Source organism: Oryx dammah, unplaced genomic scaffold (assembly GCF_014754425.2).
Source record: "Oryx dammah isolate SB20612 unplaced genomic scaffold, SCBI_Odam_1.1 HiC_scaffold_2, whole genome shotgun sequence".
Taxonomy (NCBI): Eukaryota; Metazoa; Chordata; class Mammalia; order Artiodactyla; family Bovidae; genus Oryx; species Oryx dammah.
The window spans coordinates 152,280,259-152,287,058 of NW_024070186.1; the positions used below are offsets into that span (position 1 = coordinate 152,280,259).

At 51.5% G+C, this 6,800-nt stretch overlaps 1 protein-coding gene across 2 annotated transcripts in view; it reads right to left on the reverse strand.

Annotated features, from left to right (window-relative positions):
- The window catches only part of TIAM1 (TIAM Rac1 associated GEF 1), a 309,949-nt gene extending 303,545 nt beyond the window's left edge, over positions 1–6,404 (reverse strand). For both annotated transcript variants that reach the window (XM_040227933.1, XM_040227927.1), the window contains exon 1: positions 6,219–6,404. The gene's annotated coding sequence lies outside the window, so the exon portion shown is untranslated. The remainder of the gene's footprint in view (positions 1–6,218) is intronic.
- Between the last annotated feature and the right edge of the window lie 396 nt (positions 6,405–6,800).

Below are 6,800 nucleotides of genomic sequence, written 5' to 3' on the forward strand. Positions count from 1 at the left end.
ATGAAACGTACTGTCTGGAGCTGGCAAGTACCCTCATCACACGTGCTTACACTTGACGCCAGGTCCAGAGCTCGTTTTCAGGGAAGACACAGGCAAAAAACCAACAGACCAGGCCTCATCTCTCTCCACAAGGTTCCTGCCTCTAAATGCAGTGAGGACTGAATCCCGAAGTCATGAGCGTGTCGCAGCTGCCTCCCCTCCCCGCACCGCCGCAACACCAGCTGCGGTTACATCACCTGCCCAAGGTCAACATCTGGAAATCCACAGAAGTACCCTGGCGGGACGGATGGAAACAGAGCTCAGGGAGCCCTCTTCCAAGTTCATGGGGACTGCAAACAAAACACTGGACAGATGGCAAGGCCTAAAGCAAGAGCTCTGATCTGGCTCCTCACCTCCACCCTTCAACCCACATCGGCTACCTCCTCTCCGGAGCAAAGGTCCCAGGAGCCCACGCACAAGAGAGAAAATTCCAGAGCTGCAAAGGAAAAACTCTGACAAGCCTCAAAAATGGTCAGGATTCAATTTGCTTGGTAACATTAGGAGGTGTGATCTGAGAATCCCAAGGGTCAGGCTCCCTTCTTCATATGGATTTCCTTAGCAGCCAGGGGAGCTCCTGAGTGTCCATACGAAAAGCATAAATCGACCGCCAATGTACACGTGTTTGGCTCAGATGGTTTTCATCAGACTTAAAAGAGAAGCTGTCCTTTTTCTTCTCAAATTCAACAGTGAAGAAGCCCAAGGGACATGAAAAGGTCTCAGAATGAATCACCCACACACGGGAAACACTTCCTAACAGGACCAGTTACGGGTGGACAGAGGTGGGGAGAAACAGCTCTTCCTATGAGTCCAGAAGAAGCATCTTCGGGACACACAGCCTAAAAGAGCCGCCTAGGTCAGCCGGGGACCCTCCCCTGCCTCCTCCTGTCTCTTGTCCAACTTGATGACTTCCAGACCTAGGATATAAAACATCTCTGCGGCAGGAAGCAACACCACGCAGAACAATACAAGCCTCCAAAGGACAGGTGTCCTCGCAGTTGGACCTGAACCACAGACAAGAGAAATTCTCTCTTCTCTTGCCACCAGTGCAGATGGATGGGATCTGAGGATCATTTCCTCAGCAGGCAAAAGCCCAGGGAAGAGGAACTGGGAAAGGTCACGTCCAAACAAATCTATCAACCGGACTGAGAGGGCCCCGGAATGTGCAAGCAGACACACGCACCGCCCGCGAAAGGAGGAGAGAGTGAACCCTGGCATGCAGGGGCCATCTCCTCCAGGGAGCCTTCCTGCAAGGGGCCCCAAGAAAGCCTGACTCGGTCAGCTGGTTCGACAGACAGCTCCGTGAAGGCAGGAAGCCGCAAGAAGAGGTGTAGCCCCCGCGAGATGGGGAATGTCCTGGGTGACTCTGCCTGCCACAAGTGACTCCCTCCACCCGTGAAACTAAAACTCATGCGAAAGTAACACGTGATACGAAACATGTGAGAGAGCCTCGGTGTTACAAGGTCTTTCTGACCCTTCCGACCCCAAAGAAAGAAAGAGAATCCTGTTTCATCGAAGACACCTCCTTGTAACGCACTTCTGAATAAGCAGAAGGCTGGGAACTATTAGCAAAGTTTGGTAGAATTTATACCATATTACAGTTACTGATTATCATATTAACAACACCAGTACTAATATTCGTGGTTGTCGCTGAAGCATGCGTTCCTCCCAGAGATGAACACTCACTCATGGTTAAGCAAACCCATTGAATTAGTCAACAAATAACTTTTGAGGCACACTGGTCAGTGCCAGGGGCTCGGGAGGCAGGCGGGGGCTGGGGCGGGTGCGTGGGTCGGGCAGTGAGGAGTGAAGGCGGGAGTTAGTGTTTAATGGGGACAGAGTCTCAGTTTCGGAAGGTGAAAAATTCGGGAGACGGATGATGGTGAGAGTTGCACAGATGTGGATGTACTTAGTGCCGCTAAATTGTACAATTAAATATGGTTAAAATAGTGTGTGTTTTATTATGTGACTTTTACCACAATTAAAAAAAATTTTTTGATCACTTATTGCAATCATATCCATTGAAGATATTTTCTCAAAGTTCACACACCTATGTGTAAAAATTGGATTTTATCCTGGTCGGTACCTCTGCACCCTCCCCTCTGCAGCGATCTCTTGAGGAGCTGCCCCCTTCACACCCAGATTTTAAGTTATGACACGCCCACCCTCCTGTCAACCTGCTCACCCTCCGTCTGTGGCCCAACAAGCCTCCTGCCCCACACCAGCCCTGGGGTTTTCCTTTCCTGCCCTCACCTCCAAGCGAGATGAAGAGGAGCTGTGTGACTTTGGACCAGTGGCTTCTCCTTTCTGAGCCTCAGTTTTCTCATCACAGTGGGAGTAGTGGAGATGTGTGGCTCAAGGGTGACGGCGGAAGAGGGCAGGCCAGGACTTGGCCCATTCACAGGGTTCCAGTTCTGATACTGAAAATCACATATCCACCCACATATGACAGGACTTCCCTGTAGCTGAGAAGGTAAAGAATCTGCCTGCAAAGCAGGAGATCCAGGTTCAATCCCTGGGTCAGGAAGATCCTCTGGAGAATGGCATGGCAATCCACAGCAGTATTCTTGCCTGGAGAATCCCATGGACAGAGGACCCTGGCAGGCTACAGTCCGTAGGGTCACAAAGAGTTGGACACAACTGAATCACTAACACTATTACCCACATGTTATACTGAACTGCAAGCCACTGCTTACTCCAGCGGTGAGTGAAAGTTGTTCAGTCGTGTCCGACTTTTTGGGAGTCCATGGACTGTCCATGGAGTTCTCCAGGCCAGAATACTGGAGTGGGTGGCCTTTCCCTTCTCCAGGGGATCTTCCCAACCCAGGAATCGAACCCAGATCTCCTGCATTGCAGGCGGATTCTTTACCAGTTGAGCCACAAGGGACTCCGGCGGTACATTTTGTCAAGAAAGAGTCACTGACAGGTTAAAAAAAAGTTTCTAATCCAGGAATGAGGAATGTGGATGATCAGTTATTAATGCTAGAAACCAATGTAGCTAGAATGCACCACCTTGCTCACTCCCAGGTTGCTCTTCTTGGTACCAAGACCTTCCCTCTTCCATCACATGGGGAAATGATGGGATTGCCAAAGCCTCTTCTGGGTTATACATTCTCAGTGTCTCCTCCATGTTCTCCACCTTGCTTTCCTTTCAAGGGCTCTGTGACTCGTTTTACTGCCCATGAAAGGGAAGTTGGTGTCTTAAGCTCCTGAGTGATTTAGAGAGAATGTCAGCCTCTGGTTTTGGCCATGACCAACAGGATGCTGTCTTCGCATCGCCTCTCCCACCCATCCTGTCCACATCTGGCCCTTGGCCACGGCCCAGGCCAAGCTCACCTCCCACCGAGCTCCTAACAAGCCTCCGTGTCATTCAGACCTTCAGTGGCCAACCAGCCTTCCGAGCAACTACTCAAGGGATTTCTCTACAAGACAGATGACGAGTGTCTTTCTCCCCTCCTGAGTGACTCGCTGGAGGTTTTTATTTTCTGCTAGTACTATTCAAACTCCTTGAAAGTGAAAGTCACTTTGTCGTGTCCAACTCTTTGCCACCCCACAGACTATACAGTCCATGGAATTCTCTAGGCCAGAATACTGCAGTGGGTAGCCATTCCCTTCTCTAGGGAACCTTCCCAACCCAGGGATGGAACCCAGGTCTCCCACATTGCAGGCAGATTCTTTACCAGCTGAGCCACCAGGGAAGCCCAAGAATACTGGAGTGGGAGCCTATCCCTTCTCCAGCAGATCTTCCCAACCCAGGAATCAAACCGGGGTCTCCTGCATTGCAGGTAGATTCTTTACCAGCTGCACCACCAGGGAAGCCCAAGAATATTGGAATGGGTATAGCCTATCCCTTCTCCAGTGGATCTTCCCAAACCAGGAATAAAACCGGGGTCTCCTGCATTGCAGATGGATTTTTTACCAACTAAGCGATGAGGAAAGCCCTCTTTAAAAGGCCTCCATAATATGATCCCCCTCTGAATTTTCCCTTTCCCCTCCACACCGGTGCCCACAAACCCTGTCCACTAACTGCACAGGACAAGTCCCCCCACCTCCACTGAGGCCTGCAGCTCACATTCCATCACTGCCCTGGCGCTGTGCCCCGCAACCCTTGCTCATCTTCTACTCACCCCACAGGATCCACATCAAGGGCTGTGCCTCCCACAAAGGGATCTTTAGTCCCCAGACAAAAGGGGGCTCCTGCTCAGGGCTTCTGCCCCACTTTGCTTACATTTTGATGCAGATTCATTATGTTATAATAACTGATCATCACATTCATCTTCTCTGGCAGATTATAAACTCCTTGACGCAGGGATCATCCCCAGGAGGCACAGCACCCACTCTGCTGCTTCACACACAGTAAATGAGCAATGGATACAGGCCAAGATCAGAAATGCAATTAAAACACTGGGGAAGGGACTTCCCTGGCAGTCCAGGGGTTAAGACTCCATGCTCGCAATGCATGGGACACAGATTTGATCCCTGGCTGTAGAACTAAGATTCCACATGCTGCACAGCACAATCAAAAAAAAAAATTTTTTTTCAAAAAAAAAATTTTTTTAAACACTGGGAAGAACAGGGAGTCTAAATGCACCCTCCACGTTACCTTGGAACCTGATCAGACCCACTGTAAACAGCTGTTTGGAGCAGTAAGGATTTTCTTAGCCATCCACCAGCCCCTGGGATTCATAAAGCAATGTTCTCATTCGATTTGACACCTGGACTCCTGAACCAAGGAGTACTAACCTTCTGGGGTTTGCAAGGCTTAGAGATTTTCCATAAAGCCGAGATAAACTGAGGGATTTATTTATACGTGTCTCACCACCAGCCATCACTAATTAGTTAAATTCCTACAAGCAGACTTAACCAGCCTGAGTGGGTCTCGCAGCTGAAACTGGAGGGCTCTCCGGAACTTGGGGGACTATTTGGCGACAGCTGGCAATGGCCTCCAAAGTAAAGCATTAAACATTAAATATGACCCAAGCAAAGGCCCCGATCAGGGGCCGAATCGCCACAACAGACTGAAATTGTGGAATGGCCTGAAACCCAAGAATGAAACGGGAATGGTCTCTAAAAGAGACTCTACCAAAACATGCAAGACAGCCTCCTGCCATCAAGGAGGCCAGGAACAGGCGCATCCGTGCCAGAACCCACGCAGGTCGGTCCACCTCCAGTCCCCATGGACAGTGCAGATGCTGCCAACACTCTCAGCCACGTTCTACCTACAGAGTCAGGGATGCGGGGGACACACTCACGATGGTTTTCAATGGGCTCACCTGGGATAACAGTCTCACTGAAAAGGAGATGCAACAGACCCACATCCACAGGGCTGGAGGGCACCCCGGGTGGTTACTAGGGGACGAGGACTCCACGGAGAGAGAACAGCCCGGATGAGGGCTTTGAGGCAGGGGTTTGCCTGGCATGTCTGAGCCATGACCGGAGTGGAGGAAGCTACAGGAGAACCACGGAGGGAGAGGGTAGCTCCTGCCAGGCCCTGAAACCACTGCAAACACTTTGGTTTTGATACCTTGTGGGTGGCAGGGTGGGGGTGCTGAAAAGCACAGGAAGGTTTTGAGCAGAGCATCTGATCTAACACCTGCCCTCTGGATACTATTTGGGGGCAGATCCTGGTGGCTCAGTGGTAGAGAATCCACCTGCAATGCAGGAGACATAGGAGACGCAGGTTCGATTCCTGGGTAGTGAAGATCCCTTGGAGAAGGAAATAGCAACCCACTCCAGTGTTCTTGCCTGGAGAATCCCATGGACAGAGGAAGCAGGCGGGCTACAGTCCCAAGGATTGCCCTAGGGTCGCTAAGAGTCGGACACGACTGAGCATGCAAGCTAAGGTGGGAGAGCAGAGAGGCCAGTTCTAGAAAAGTCTCCACAGCATCTTTGCATGGACCACACAGCTGTCATCTTGAGTGAGGGGTTTTGCACCAGCTACCAACATGGATTTAGGAACAGCCAGGGCTGTCCCCCTCACCCACCCCAGGGGCTCCAGACAGAAGCACCAGAACGGCCCTGGCAAGGGAGAGCGCAAGACTGTGGATGAAAAGAGAGGTCCCCGCAGCCCTTTGGGCATCACACGGCAGCTCCAAGTCGAAAGGAGGGCAGTGAACTCAGTGCAGCTTTAAACCCGGAGAGCTGGAGAGGTCACCCCACGTGAAAAGGAAACCGAGACCAACCTTTTTATGGGAGCTCGCCTGGAAACATGGAGAACATACACACCGCCAGGGAAGAAAGGCAGCCGCCAGTCCGACAGCGCGGGACTCCACTCAGAACTCTGTCTCAAAGAGCAGCCATTCGGAGACAGCTGTACAGCGAGACCTCTTAGAACTGGCCCTTCTTTTCCTGCAGCTGAACAAAAGAAAGGGGGTCAAGGTTACACACTCAGGTGCCTTTGAAGTCCAGCTGTCTCCCAGGCCTCCTGCCTCTCCACAAACTCACAGCTGAAGGTACAAGCAAAGGGCTCTCTGCACCCTCTCCCGTGGTCTCCCCCAGACTCAGCTGGTACCCACGGCATTCCCGCCAGGACTTGCCCTAACCCTGCAACCAGCTCAGCCCCAATCACATCAGAGTCCTCCAGCAAGTCACTGAATGCCTCTGGCCCTCTCCTTCCTCCCCTCTATGAGTTCAATCAGTTCAGTTGCTCAGTCGTGTCCGACACTTTGCGACCCCATGGACCGCAGCACGCCAGGCCTCCCTGCCCATCACCAACTCTTGGAGCTTACTCAGACTCACATCCAATGAGTCGGTGATGCCATCCA